Source organism: Balaenoptera physalus, assembly GCF_965194825.1.
Source record: "Balaenoptera physalus genome assembly, chromosome: 20".
Taxonomy (NCBI): Eukaryota; Metazoa; Chordata; class Mammalia; order Artiodactyla; family Balaenopteridae; genus Balaenoptera; species Balaenoptera physalus.
In genome coordinates this window covers 43,432,156-43,447,721 of record NC_138901.1, presented here as the reverse complement: position 1 = coordinate 43,447,721, position 15,566 = coordinate 43,432,156, and the positions used below count along the sequence as shown (strand labels likewise).

Genomic DNA, 15,566 nt, shown 5'->3' with positions numbered 1-15,566 from the left:
TTGAAAAGGATATCTGTATTGTAACAGCGGCTCTCGATTGCTAGAAAGACAAAGATAACTTGTTCCTAGCTAGACCCTCTGCAGAAAGATGAAACACGTGTTGCAAGTATGCGCATAGCACCTCCTACAAGGTCCTCCCTCCCCTCCCTGGCTGCAGACTTCCCTGAACCCTGATTGCTCGCAGAGCCCAGGTCAAGGAAGAAACTTCCAGAGAACAACCACACTCAGCCCTCACTGTATGTTTCCTACGTGCCAAGCTTCTGCCACTCTCCTTTTTATTAAGTCCCAACAACAATAGTGTACCCATTTTCAGATGTGGAAACTGAGATCTAGAGAGGTTAAGTCACTAGCCCCTGGTGTCAGTCGGTAAGGGATGGAATAGAAATTCAGACCCAGCAATCTGTCCCACTGCCTGTGGGCTTGAATGTTCCTCTGGGCAGCCCTTGAGAAGTAAGCAACGGAAAAGAAGGAACCAGGGATCCTGTTTTGGTTTTTTAAAGTACAACACACACACACACACACACACACCTGTGTGGGCATACAGGAAGGAAACAGATAAACTGAATAGCAAATGCTTAGAGAAAGAGGCAGTTGGGGATTGGGAAGCAGGTAGTAAATAGGTGAGAAAGGAGACTCTCTTTTTACTTTATCCAGTTTTGATCATTTTAATTTTTTGTAATGTTTGTTAGGTTTTTAAAAATTGTGGTAAAACAAACATAAAATTTACCATCTTAATCATTCTTAAATGTACACTTCAGTGGTATTAAGTGCATTCACAGTGTTGTGCAAGCATCACTACCATCTTTCTCTAGAACTTTTCTCATCTGGCAAAACCGAAACTCTGCACCCGTTAAACAATAACTCCCCATTCCCCACTCCCCCTGCCCCTCAACCGTCACTCTACTTTCTCTATACATAAATTTGATTATTCTCAGTATCTCATGTAAGTGGAATCGTACAGTATTTGTCCTTTTGTGACTGACTTCTTTCACTTAGCATAATGTCCTCAAGGTTCATCCATGTTGTAGCATTTGCTGGAGTTGCCTTCCTTTCTTAAAGCTGAAAAATATTCCACTGTATGTAGAGATCACATTTTGCTTATCCATCTGTGGACACTTGAGTTGCTGTGGACACTTGGGTGGCTGTGGACACTTGGGTTGTGGACACTTGGGTTGCTTCCACACCTGAGCTATTGTGAATAGTGCTGCTGTGAACATTTGTGTGCAAATATCCGTGCTTTCAGTTCTTTGGGGTATATACCAAACAGTGGAATTGCTGGATCATATGGTGATGTTTATTAGTTTTGTAACTTAGAAAACAAAAGCTTTTTTAAGTGAATACTCACATAGATTAGAAAAATGTTTAATAATGAGACATGGGAGACAATGGTGAAAATGACGTGCTTCAGGGTCAGTGGGGCTGTCGTGGGCGCCAGGAACACCTGTCGGGCTGTGCCATTCCTGAGGGCACGCTCAGTTTGGCAGCCTAATCCTCCATCCCAGCCCGTGCCCAACACCATACCTGTCTTCTTGTACGTGGTCAGTATAGATGCTCTAAATCCCATTGCCCTCGAGGGATGACTTCACCAGAGCATCTGGGCAAGTGGCAGATCTCGAAGGAAACAAAAGGACTGCTTGGAAAAAGTGCCCCCGTGGGCTTTCCTGATTGGCGAAGTGGTTGAGAATCTGCCTGCTAATGCAGGGGACACGGGTTCGAGCCCTGGTCTGGGAAGATCCCACATGCCGCAGAGCAACTAGGCCCGTGAGCCACAATTACTGAGCCTGCGCGTCTGGAGCCTGTGCTCCGCAACAAGAGAGGCCGCGATAGTGAGAGGCCCGTGCACCGCGATGAAGAGTGGCCCCCGCTCGCCGCAACTAGAGAAAGCCCTCGCACAGAAACGAAGACCCAACACAGCCAAAAATAAATAAATAAAATAAATTTAAAATATATATATATAAACAAAAAAAAGTGCCCCCGTGACAGTGGAGGACAGGACTTTGCCACCTGCTTCCTCACTGTGTGACCTTGGGCGCTTAACTTCTTGAGCCTCAGTCTCCTCAGTTTACCTGAAGACGTTACCCACCTTGAATCATCACAGGACTATCATGAAAATTCACCATTCATTTATTCATCCATTCAACAAATATCACATGCCTCCTGGCCCAGGGCTAGATCAAATTTGAAATAGGGACATTTCATTCAACAAACAATGCTTGAGTTTTCCTCTTGAATAATTTTGTATAGTATTTTTGTATTCTTTTGTTTTATATTCTCTAATTAGTTCTATATTGAAGTGCCCTAGTCTCATTCCTTTTTTTTTTTTTTCTAAATTTTTATTGTGGTAAAGCATACATAACTTAAAATTTACAATCTTAATCATTTTTTTAGTTGTTATAAAATATATGCTAGATTCCCTGTGTTGTACAATATTCTTATTATTAATTTATACCTAATAGTTTGTGCCTCTTAATCCCCTACCCCTTTAGTGCCCCTCCCCCCTTCCCTCTCTCCACTGGTAAACACTAGTTAGTTCTCTGTATCAGTGAATCTGCTTCTTTTCTGTTACATTCACTAGTTTGTTGTTGTATGTTTTAGATCTGTTCCTTTGTTTTTAAAGCAAGTCTCTGAAAAGAAAAAAAAAGTGCTCAGGGTTCTCTAAGAGCTGCGAACATGGCTTTCTTCCGATGGCTCTATAACCCAGAAGATTGTCTCCCATGACTTACAGGAGAGAACGCATGGGTCAGGAACTTCTGGGAAACTGTGGGTGCCTCTGCTCTCTGATGAGCCTGCCGGCTTTTCTAATCCGTAATGGTCACCTCCAGCTGCAAGGAGAGGTTAATGAGGTGTGCGGGACAGGGATGGGAAACGGTCAGCCTCTCCATCACTCCTGACACCACTGCTAAGTGAGGGCCACGGAGGGGAACTAGCCATAGGGTGAGAGAGATGGACCAGAAAACAATATCCACTTCATTAGCTGGTGATTCTGAATGTGTGGAAAGAGGCCAAGGTCCAGCCTACAGACTGTGACGGAACACTCTTACAACGCTGTGAGGTCTGGGCAAAGGCCGGCAGGGAGAATGCACCCTGCCTCGGTCCAGGGGAATCTTGGGGACATTTCCCCTTACTCTTTGCCTCTCTCTCTCTCTCTTTCTCTCTCTCATCCTTTCTCCCTTCCTATCTTTCATCTCTTTTTCCTTCCTTCTTTTCTTCCCTTTTGTCTTTCTTCCTTTCCTTTTAAAATTTTATTAATCTTATCTCTTTTTCTCATTATTCCCCTTTTCTTCCTTTTTTCCTTTCTCTCATCCTACACCTCCAATCAATTTCCCCTTTTTTCCAAATCTTAATTCCGGAGAGGCAGGTATCTGCTGACCTGTAGCCAGGTTCCTGCTTATCAAAAATTAAAATAAGGGGCTTCCCTGGTGGCGCAGTGGTTAAGAATCCGCCTGCCAATGCAGGGGACACGGGTTCGAGCCCTGGTCTGGGAAGATCCCACATGCCGCGGAGCAACTAGGCCCGTGAGCCACAATTACTGAGCCTGCATGTCTGGAGCCTGTGCTCCGCAACAAGAGAGGCCGCGATAGTGAGAGGCTCGCGCACTGCGATGAAGAGTGGCCCCCGCTTGCCACAACTAGAGAAAGCCCTCGCACAGAAACGAAGACCCAACACAGCCATAAATAAATAAATAAATAAAATTTAAAAATTTTAAAAATAAAATAAAATAAGATGGACTACTCTCGTACATTAGAGCAGGGGTCCCAAAGGTGTGCAAGGTGATATATTGTGGGTACAGGATGAAAATTCTGGATCTGACATTTACATTTATGTTAACTCCATGGCCTTTTAATTTTCGTCTTTGGTTTATAATGAGCATGAAATATCAGTACAGTAGCACATGTGGTAAGTTAATTACTTAATGCAAATCATGGTATTGAGGGGCTCAAACTTTTTTCCTTTTTAACTGAGAGGAGTAATCGGGGAAAACATTTACAGATTACAGTTTTAAAGAAAAGACCCTTAAAATTTAATAATACCTGGTTCAGCTCATCCCTATGTACAGTCAGTGCCTTGACTACCCTCAGAAAGGGGGCTTCCAGGCACACACAGGGCCTGAGCTGTGAGGAGGGCTGAGGCTTGACATCCCGAGAAGTAGCTGTCACCAGACCACGTGGAGTTTGAGTCTCAGCCCTATGTCACTGATTTGAAAAGTCTTCCCTGGGAAGACCCCTCACTTACAATTGTCCTCCCACTCCCTTTCACCTTCCCCGCCCTATGATTTTTCTCCATGGCACACTGTCACCCGACATACGATGTACTCCCTCGTTCATCGGTTTGGTTGTCTGTCCCCAGCCCTCGCTGCAGTGAAAGCTCTGTGAAGGCAGGGCCTTCATCTGTTTCATTTGCTGCTGTATCTCCAGTATCGAGAATCGTGCCTGACACAGATAGGTACTCAATGAGCCAAGAAACCAAGGGCTGAAAGTGACTGAGTTAGACCAAACACGGCTTAGGGGGATTCCTTGGAAATGGGGTCACTGGATCTTCTATTTTTTCTTTTTTTTTGAAAAATGGCATTTTATTTTTTTTTAATATTTATTTATTTATTTGGCTGCTTTGGGTCTTAGTTGCCACACACAGTATCTTCATTGCCGCGTGAAGGATGTTTAGTTGCGGCATGTGGGATCTAGTTCCCTGACCAGGGATCGAACCCGGGCCCCCTGCATTGGGAGCACAGAGTCTTATCCACTGGACCACCAGGGAAGTCCCTGGATCTTCTCTTTTTTATCCTTTGTCTTCCAAAGGCTAATTTCACAGCCACCGTGATGCTTAATTATGCTGAGTTAAAACACCCTCTGACTCCCTGGCCTGACTGAACTTCTTGAGGGTAGGAATTGTATCTTTAACATCTTTAAGTCCCAGGCATGTCACATATGGTAAATGCTTAATAGATGTTTGTTGAATGAATGAATAAGTGAGTGTATTCTGGGCCTTGGACATGCAGAAAAGTGGAGGGAGCACCGAGCACACAAAGTCAGTAAGCAAGCACTTACAGAGTGCCTGTGGCCTGCTGTGTACTGTTCTAAGCACCACTGAGCAAAACAGAAAATTTGGAAAGTTTATTTCCTGTGCTGTAGAGACTTACAATCCACTTAGGGGAGAGAAAACATACAATCACGTAATGATTTAGAATAGCGTGGATTCGTGCTTCCAACAGACACAAAATAATAGGTTAAAATGTGATCAGGTAGGTTCGTAGGCCCTGCCAGCCAGTCCCACCCGTGAGTATTGAGGACCTACTCTGTGCCAACGCTGCATTTGGTCCCGGAGACACAAAGATTAGTGAACATGCAACCCTGCTTTTGAAGGGCTGCTGGTCTAGACAGATGGTGAGGTCATTTCAACAACCCGGGCAAAGAGCTGGGGCAGAGATGAGCACAGAGGATGCTGGGAGCAGAAAGGAAGAAGAAATAGCCTGGGTTTCTCAAGCTCGGCCCTATTGACACTTTGGACCAGATCTTCCTCTGTTCTCTGGGGAATGTCCTGTGCACTGTAGGACGTTTAGCAGCATCCGTGGCCTCTACCCACTGGATGTCGTAAGAACCCCCAGCCATGACGATACACAGTGTCTCCAGACGTCAGGAGCAGCTACATAAGTTGTGAGGCCCAGTGTAAAACAAAAACGTGAGGCTCCCTTATTCAAAACACAGGGAAAAAAGTGTCATTAAAGATCTAAAATACAAAGATTTTTCATTTCTTTTGTGGTCTATCCTCCCTCTCTTGTTTTCTCTCCCTCTCTCTTTCTCTCCCTGTTTTTAAATTTTCTATTTAATTAAAAACTAAATAGAATTTAATTTTTAATTAATTTCTCTCCCCACCCTGTGATTCAGTACACACATGGGCACCCAGCCCACCAGCTGCCAGTTTCCCCCTTGACCAGCCACTGGACCAATGCATTGTGCCCCAGCTGAGGGCATGGAAGTCAGGTCAGGCATCTCCCCTTCCCAGGGGTGCTGCTCCAACCCGTGGCAGACAGACACTTCCAGCTTGGATCAGGCATGGCCACCGTCATGTCCCTGAGATGCCATGGGACTCCAGCACCCTATCCCAAGCTCCCCGTGCCCACACCAGGCCCCTTAAGGGTGCAGAGGACAGCAGTGGTGGCTGGATGGGAGTTAGGGAGAAACAGGCCTGGCGGGGCCAGAAGCTGGAGCCTCAAACCCACCCCAGAAAGTCAAGGAGGCAGCGGGAGGCGGGGCCTCTTGAGCTGAGGCGCCAAGCCCCCCGCGCACGCTCCATTTTCCCATCAGGCTGCCCTGATGAACAAAAGTTCAAAAATAAAATTATTAAGCATTCAAGATGGCAACTACAGAGCATTAAACTTCAAGTGCACCCATGAAGCCAGTCCTGCCGGTCATTGGTAAGTCTCCCCAAGGGGCCAAACCACCCTCAGCTGAGAACCTCTGAGCTCAACCTGGGGTTGGGTGGGGCCTTCCTAAGGGGAGTTGAACCCTCAGCTGATCCCAGAAGGTTACAGGGGAAAATAATTATTAGAAGGGACAGAACTAATCAGGAAAGAGTCCTGTAGCTCATGAATTTTAAACCAAGTTTTCAGGGAAGTTTGTAGAATCTGGTTTGACTGGAAGGCGCCCTTCCAGGTGGAGGAAACGGCAGGTGGGAAGGTGCAGAAGTGGAGATTAACAAGGTGCTGGCAGGGTAAGGGGGTTGGGGATGGGGGTGTCTCGATCGTCCTGTGATTATTTCTGAACTTTCCCTTTGCTCCACTGTGGCTTCTGGTAAGATGCTGGACTTCCTGGCCTCCTCCTGTGTGCTGTGCGGTGCCTCGCGCCTCCCGAGGCCCCCGGTGGATGGATGCTGGGGTGGATGCACCATCAGCATCTTTGAAGAGGCTCCTTCTGTGGCAACCCTCCTCGGTGCCCTGGTTTCTATCCCCTCTGCTCCTGCTCCACTGCAGACCGTCACTCACCTGCCTGGAGAAGGGCAAAGGCTCCCTGAAGGGAATCCATCAGGGAACACACAGGGCCGCGTTCTCCCTAGGTGTGTCACTTTGGACGATAATAATCATCACAGCTAAGAATTATTGAGAGCTATTGACAGCTACTCCTTTTCTAAGCACTTTACATGTATTGACTCATTTACTCTTTACAACTTCCCCGTTGGGTAGATGTCGCCTATATCCCCATTTTAAAGATGGGAACACTGAGGCACGGGGAGGTTTAGGAATTTGCCCGTGGGCACACAGTTTGTGAGTTGTGAACTCAAAATCTGAATCCTGGCACTCTGGCTCCAGAGCCTCATATTTAATCACTTCACTCAATTGTCTTATGTGTAAAATGGAGGCAATGAGAGTAACCTCAGATAACTGTGAAGATTATACGGTACAATAGTGGAAATCATTTAGCACAGTGAGGTAAGCACTTAATAAATAGCAGTGCTACTGTTGTTGTTATAAGCATTCTAAACAAGAAATTATCAATAAATAACGGCACACACACACACACACACACACACACACACACACTCCTTTGGAAACTTTCCAAGACTCCTCATTGCCTAAGGAGAGAAGTTCAGAGCCCCAGGCCTGGCATCCAGTGTTTACTCGTGATCAGCCCTGCCCTAACTTCCCAGCATCATCATTAGCAAGATCCCTCCATGGTCCAGACAACTCAGCTTGCCCTCTGCCCCCATCACCTCCTCACCTACTTTCATGCCTGCAAGCTTCTGCTCAACGCTTTTTTCTGCCTGAAATGTTCTCTGAGTTCTTGTTGTCAAAATCCTACTTACCCTTCAAGGCATCTGAGCCCCCATAGAACTTGGCTGGTTCCCCTACTATTATTAGCATGTGCTTCTAATTATTTGTTGTGCCAGGCGATTTACATATATTATCTTTCCTGCCAAATTCTACACTGTTTTCCTTTTTACCGCTGAAGAAACTGACGTTCAGAGAGGCAACTTGCCCAAGGTCACATCTAGGAAGCAGCAGAGACAGGTTGCAAACCCAGATCATCCTGACTCCAAGTCCCACACTGAGTCCCCTGTCATTTCTGCCTCTCGGCAGGTACAGAAAATGTTTGAAGCCAGACAGCACTAAATCTCAATGTAAATCTTGAGCTTTCTGAGCATAAATTGAGAAAACTAAAAGTAGAATAATAGTACTGTCTCATGGGGCTGTTACGAATAAATGAGATGCTTTATGTGAAGCCATCAGCACCGTGCTTATTATAAAGGCTGCTCCATCCTGTCTAGCAATAGAAGTGAGTGTATATGTGTCTATCTCTCCCCCTATAAAACCAACTCCTTCAGAGTAGGAATTAAATCACATTCATCCCAGCAGTGCTAGACACCTACCGCAGTGCTTAGCACCCAGTAGGTGCTCAGTAAATGTTTGCTGCTTTGTCTCAGCAGCGCTGCATGCTCTTCACCCCCAGGGCTGGGAGCAGTGTCTGTGTCTAGTCACCAGAGCATTAAAGAAGACCTTGGTCCTCCCTTACCTGAGGCCCAGTGGCCACTCTCATGCCTAAGTGCATGTCACAGACTGCAGTCCTGACCAGACAGCACTAAGCAGAGCAGGGGTGGGTCCACCATGGGAAGAGAGGAGATGCAGGTGGGGAGGCACAGGGTGACACCAAGTGGGTAGCGGTTCCTAACTCGTGGAGTGGACCCAATTTCTTGCCTGGCATCCTTCCAGCTCTCCATTGCTTGAGCATGACCTTGGGACTAGAATTGGGGTATCTTATTTTGTCTAATTCTTAGATATTGTATCTATTCCTGGGCTGTGCCTTGTACTAATCTTGTCATTGTACAAACACAATATTGTGGAGAGGACAGTGGAGTCCAGCTTCAGAAGACTTGGGTCAATAGAGGGTGGTTCTGGGACTTCCCTGGTGGCGCAGTGGTTAAGAATCCGCCTGCCAATGCAGGGGACATGGGTTCGAGCCTTGGTCCGGGAAGATCCCACATGCCGCGGAGCAACTAAGCCCGTGCGCCACAACTACTGAGCCTGCGCTCTAGAGCCCACGAGCCACAGCTGCTGAAGCCCGCACACCTAGAGCCCATGCTCTGCAACAGGAGAAGCCACGGCAGTTAGAAGCCTGCACACCACAACGAAGAGTAGCCCCCACTCACCGCAACTGGAGAAAGCCTGTGCGCAGCAACGAAGACCCAACGCAGCCAAAAATAAAATTAAATAAATAAGTTTATTTTTTAAAAAAATAGAGGGTGGTTCTGGAATCTTCAGTGGGTCCTTTTTCCTTTCTGAATCTCAGTTTCCTCATCTGTGAAATGTGAATACTAATGCCTGCCTTGCCTTCTTTGCAAGAGTATTTTGAGGATCAAATGAGGAGGAAGCTCTTTGCACATCATAAAACGCTGTGCAAATGTTATAGCTTTTTACGTGGTTGGTATGTCCTCAGACAGGAAAGAAGACTTTGATCCCTCTCTCTCTCTTTCTCTCTCTCTCTCTCACACACACACACAAACACACACACACAGACACACACTCACACAATCACAAGATTTCTCTTCACTGAGACTGTTCAGGGTGCTTCTATATGCTCCCTCCTCTGTTTGGGTTTGAAAGATGCAAAAGAACCAGAAGGAAGGCACTTAATATGGAATTAGGGGGTCCTCAGTTCAAGGCCAAGGTCCACTCCTTAACTGTTTGTGGGTCCTTGGGCCAATCCTTACGCTTTTAAAGCCTCTATTTCGTCATCATTAAAGCGGGGCTGACGCTGCCCAGCTCACAGGTTTGTGGGAGGAATACAGGGGAGAGTATAGCAAAGACACCTCGCTAACACTTCTTTGAATGTTAACCCTAAAGCAGAGTCCGGGAAATCTTAGTAAAGAGTATCGCTTTTCTTTCTTTTCTGAACACTAGCCTGGCCCATATCGTTGATTCAGTAAACACTTATGGAGCCCCTGGTGTGTGCTGGGCCCCTGCCAATCTCACTTTTCATGGGTGTAGTAGTAGAAGGGCTAGATTATTGCTCCAGAGTGAAGGCTGTCTATGCCAGGTGTAGTATTTATTAGTTTAATATCATACTAGGTCTCTCATTTTTAATTTAATCTTTTACAAGCTCCTGGGAACACCCTATTTCTAAAAATGAACCGGCAGAAGGAGGTAGGTTGTTGAATCAAAATGAGAGAAATCTCCTCTACCCTTAGGAGTTTTCCTGGCGAAGATCATCTGATAGCGGCTTGTTTGGGAAATAAAAGCGCAGGGCTGGAAGGGATCTCTAGAAAGGAAGTTGAGGGCTGGGGTGGTAGTACTTGAGATCTTCCTGCATCCATTTGTCACAAGCTTGTAGCTGTCCCTGAAGGACTTCACAGGTAGTAGACACCCGGTGGTGTTTGTCAGTGAACTTACACCAGAAGTCGTGCCTTTAGGAGGAGGGAAGGAAGGGAGGCGGGAGGGAGCCCGTGAGCTGTGTGCTATGATTGAGAAAGCACTTGATTTGAAACCAAGTCCAGCTTGTGCCAGCCCCCCTACCAGGTGTTTTGCTGTGTTATCTAATTTAATCCTTCCAATAACCCTAGGAGATAGAAATTCCATTATTATCACCGTTGACACATGGTGATAATATAAAGACTCAAATTAAGTAACTTGCCCAGAGCCACACCCACAAACAACGGCTCTATTTGACTCCAAAGCCAGGATCTCCCCAGTGCCCTGTGCTAATGTTGATATCTCTTGGGAAAGTCATTTCTCCTCCCTGAATCTGCTTCTTCATCCCAACGATGAAGAAGTGAAGTGAGATGCCTCTCAGGTCTCTTTCAGATATATTGATCTCTACCTACACAGGTGCTTTATCCAGGGGTTGACAAACGGTGGCCCACAGGCCAAATCCAGCCACCCAGCTGTTTTTAAAAATGGTTTTATTGGCACATAGCCATACAAATCATTTATGTATTGTCTGTGAGAGCAGAGTTGAGTAGTTGTGACAGAGTATAAGCCCACAAAGCCTAAAATACTATCTAGCCCTTTGTAGAAAAAGTTTGCCCACCCCTGGAATATGCTAGTCTGTAAGTTTCAGTGGTGATAAACTACACATGGCGAATGGGGGAGAATGTACAGGGCCACACATCAACTGTAAACAGAGGGGGCACTAAGGAGATGGCTGCCAATGTTTACATTTTACACTTTGGAATTGTTTATTTACTTTTTACTGAGTTATCATTTACAGCAACATGCACAAATCCTAAATGTGTAGCCTGATGATGTATCCACCATTCTGATCAAGATACAGCACTTTTTCAGCACCCCAGAAAGCTCCCTCATTACCCATCCCTGTGAATACATCCCCCGATAACCTCAATTTTAACCTCTATCACCATGGATTAGTTTTTCCTGCTTTTTAACTTCATATAAATGGAATCACACAGTATATACCCTTTTGCGTCTGGGAAAGGTATTTAAACTACAACTTCATTGCTGACAACTTGGAAAATTGAGAAGTATAAATAAGGAAACAAAAATCACCCTTAATGGCATCATGCAGGGATGATCACTTTTTCATTTATTCAACAAGGGCTTCACTGAGCATCTCTTATGGATCAGACACCTCTCCGGGCATTGAAGAGTAAGGCGTGAAATGGTCCCTGCCCTCTTGGAGCTTACTGTCCGTGGTGTCTTTCCTCACAGGCAAGTCAACAGTCCCATGTCCAGCACTACCCAGAGTTCTGGCCTGAGGACAGAGGCCTGGAAATGGACACCCTGGTAATTCCGGAATTTCAAATCATAGAAAAGTTAGGGAACTTAAATGGTCATCCAGACCAATTGGCCATTTTTCAAAAGCAGAATCAGAAAGGGTGCTCAACCAAGCCTTTGGAGGTCAAGAGTTATCCCAAAAAGAGTGTTGTATCTAGAGCTGGAAACTCAGGCTCTAACACCACAGTCTAGAATGTTCTCTAGGCTGCAGCACTGCTCTCCAACAATAAGGCCCCCAACCTCCTTCAGACTAGGGTAGGGCAGTATTCACGTTTTACTCTAGAGATGATTTCATTTTGAGGCCTTCTAGAGACTCTCCCATATCAATGTGAAAACCTTGGAGAGTAGAGCAGCAGGGAACGGAGAGGACCAGGCTCTCCCTGCTGTAAGCAAATCAGGGTAAGCCTGGAAAGTAGGGGGAAGACTGTGTGCACAAGAGCAGGAAAGAAATATCCTTTATGCCGTGAAGTTACAGGAGAGACTGAGTCCATGGCAATCACACTTGCCATTCTGTGAAACTTCCAAGGTGGTGCCCGGAAAACCTTCACACAGTAATGAGCCATCAGGATTTTAAATTATCTTGGACCAGGGACTACATTTCCCATAGAAAATCTTGGGATTTGAGCAGCGAATTCATTGTTTGAGTAGAAGAACCTAATGCAGTCTCTTCGAATTCAGTAACTCTTAAAAAAACAAGCTGGGAATAAAAGAGACCAAAGAGATCGGCTGCCTCACTTCTTGGCGTGTTTTCATGATGTGCTGCCTCTTTCTAAACATATCATATCCAGAAACCTGCAGCTACTAACTCATTTAATCTTCACAAAAACACAGTAGAGTATTATCATTATTTTCCACCTAAGGAAACTGAGGCTCAGAAAGATTATATAATGTGCCCAAGTTGCACAGCTGGCTAAGCAGATTGGAGAACCCAAATTTAGGTCTGTTTGACTCCAGCATCTGCTCTCTATTCTCTGCCGTGGAATCACAGCAGAATTCCCCCTTTTAACTTCCCATCTCCCAAAGCAGTAAAACTGGAGCCCTTCCTCTTTCATCCTAAAGCCCTGCTCAAAAGTCCTGAGCCCCAATCTCAACCCTTCCATTGACTTATTACAGTAGCTCCAAGCCACCTCCTTAAAGTGTCCTATGTCTTCTTTTCCCATTTCTTTAAAATGGGGCTACTATATTAGCCCGTCACTACTTTATCTTGTGTGAAGCATAAACAAGGGTTTTTCAGCTGTACTCTGGCTTCCTCTGTTTGGGGGAAGCTTAACCAAAGGGTTTTCTGCGATAACTCATTTGGTTAGCATTTGTGACCCACATCCTTGAAAAGAAAAGTGGGATACTTACACTTTTCTTTTTAAATTTCCATATGAAGGGGTAGATATTGGATCTGCTCACAGATCCATAGTTGCAGTTACTTGGTTGGTGAGCACCGATATTGCATCAGGTGGTATATACAAGGTAGATCTGGACAGGAGAGTTACAGGAAGTTGCTGGATATTAATAGCCAGATTACCTGGACACGCATAGGAAGTTTCCCTGTACTCTGTGCAACTTCCTGTACATTCCCATAGTTGGCTTGGGGTAGGGGGAAGAATGGGTTTTCTGACACCTGAATTTTGAGAGGTAAGGAAGCTTGAGAGTCAGACGGGGAACACAGCAGTTGGAACTACAAATCAAAGCTTTGTTGGTAAAAGGGAAGTGATGGCTGGTTTTTTAATGGGTTTTCCAGCTGAACACAGAAACTGATCTTCATTACACTTGACTGCTTCTATCCTGATAGTGAGTGAGAGAGAAAAAGCGATTGTTCTCCAGGGACATTTACTCTGAACACTTCATTATCCCCGTTGAGGGGAGCTGGGTAGGCAGAAAATGTTCTCCCATTGGGCTGAATTGTGAGGGCCAAGGATCTGCCGTATGTCACAACAAACTAGAAGACAATAAGGTGAAATGAAGAGCCCTCGTTTCTATGAACTTATTACCCCTCTCTCCGGGAAAGACACTGAGACGGTGTAAAGGTCCCCCAGAGCTCTGTGCATACAACCACCCCTTTCTCATGGGTGGCCCAGGCGTGTGGAGCAGACCCTGTATTTAAAAGAGGCAGCCTAGCTCCTTAGCAGCCTGACTTGGATCAGCCACATCTGGAGTTTCAGCCCTCATACACCTGGGAGATTTGATCCTGAAACAAGCAGACAGGACTGCAGACCCTCCCCACCGCCACCCGTGCTGAAATTCCCCCCCTTCCTCCTAATTGTCTTTTAAAGGTGGGAAGGGAGGAGAATTTGCTTAGAAGCTCCTTTGCAAATTGCCTGCTCATTCTGAATCTCCCGGTCCCTCCAACCCCAGCACTGGATCTGCCTGATTCTGAGAATCCTAAACCTCCAGAGGGGCTAGATTTTACTACTAGGAACTGGCTTCCTACCTTCCCGGAAGGAAAAGTGTGAACACTATTGTTAGACCACAGGGTTTCACAGGTGGTCTCATTCATTGTGTACAATGCCCCATCCCCTGCACTTTAGGTTTCGATATTTCACAGATGATGAACCTGAGGCTTAGAGAGGGGAAGGGGGTGTTCTCTGCCCCAGGAACTATGGGACTGTGAGCGATGGATCCTAAAAAGCCCCTGTTCTTCTGCAGGTCCGGTCCAGCCTGTAGGTCTGGGTGCGACTCCTGCATCCTTCCTTCCTCTGGGCGCCTCAGGGAGAGGCAGGTGAAACTCCGATAGCGCTGAAAGGTTCCCGGCTTCCTTCCTGGGCCAGGCCGGCGTGGAAAAATACTTCTTTCCCCCAGCGGCTTACTCCGCGCCTTCCCAACTTGGCGTGGGAGACGCCTGCCAGGGCCACCTTGACCTCGCCTCTGCAGAGCGCCGCCCCTGGCCCCGGGAACCGCTGTGTCCTGGAGCTGCGAATAAACCAGAAATCAGTGGGCCCAGAGAACATGCAGCTCCAACTGTCCATCCAGCTGCAGGCCAAGCTTTGCTTTCACTGCCAGAAAGGAAGGCCCAGCAATCCTAGTTTTGCCCCGAAAGCGGAGGCACTTTGATAATCCTTGTTTAAACCGGGGAACCCAGTGGCCCAGGCGTCCAGCTTTCCACGGCTCGGCCAGGCTGGGTGCTGGTGCAGCCCCGCTTATGGGGGAGCTCAACTTCGGCTACTCCCTCGGGTCATAAATTAGTCGGTGCCTCCTCCCAAGTGTTCTCCGGGCCTCCTTCCCGCTTGCCTACGCTCTCGGGCCGGCAGTTCTGCAAATCCAAACCGCTAGACCCAGCTGGTGAGGGCCTGGGGTCCGCAGAGCAGTAACTCAGGTAGAAGTAAATGGGACCCCCGCCCCGGCAACCCACACTCACCCCACCTAATACGCCCCATTTCCCCCAGGTCTCCGCGTCCATTCCCCTGCGGTCAGTTTATCCTCCGCCCGCCTGGCTCTCCCGGCCCATCGCCTGCGTCGGTTGGGACGCGTCGGAGGGTCTCTGCTCTTCGCATCCCCCTCCATCTCCTTCTTCCAAGAGCACCCCAGCTTCCTCCAGCTCTCACCTGAACCCCCGAAGCGCAGTTTCTTCTTCTCTCCGGACTAAAGCCGGACCCGCAGCCGGTGGAAAAGTCCCGGAGCCTTCCACACTAGGCTGCAAGCTACTTGTTTAACAAGTCCAAAGGTCAGCTAAAGTTTGGCTGATAAACAGAACCAGGACAAGAATCTCTTCAGCCCCCTGGCGTGAGTACAATGGACCCTGGCAGCCCCGCTCCCGGCCCGGGTCTCCTGCTCTCCCCGTCTGCCCCTCACGCTCTCCCTCTCTCGGTTTTCCCCCCTCCCCACGACCATTTGCATCTGGCCGAAAGCCGGGCCCTCC

At 47.1% G+C, this 15,566-nt stretch overlaps 1 protein-coding gene and 1 long non-coding RNA gene across 2 annotated transcripts in view; one reads left to right on the top strand and one right to left on the bottom strand.

Moving 5' to 3' along the window:
- HEATR6 (HEAT repeat containing 6) overlaps nt 1-15,244 on the top strand; it is a 136,170-nt gene extending 120,926 nt beyond the window's left edge. The window contains exon 24 of the transcript XR_014257244.1: nt 15,094-15,244. The gene's annotated coding sequence lies outside the window, so the exon portion shown is untranslated. The remainder of the gene's footprint in view (nt 1-15,093) is intronic.
- On the bottom strand, nt 13,524-15,342 carry LOC309649778. The gene is made up of 2 exons (XR_014257276.1): nt 15,253-15,342; nt 13,524-14,620 (listed from the first exon to the last, which is right to left on the bottom strand). It is a non-coding gene; the product is annotated as an uncharacterized lncRNA (long non-coding RNA).
- Nucleotides 15,343-15,566: the final 224 nt, after the last annotated feature.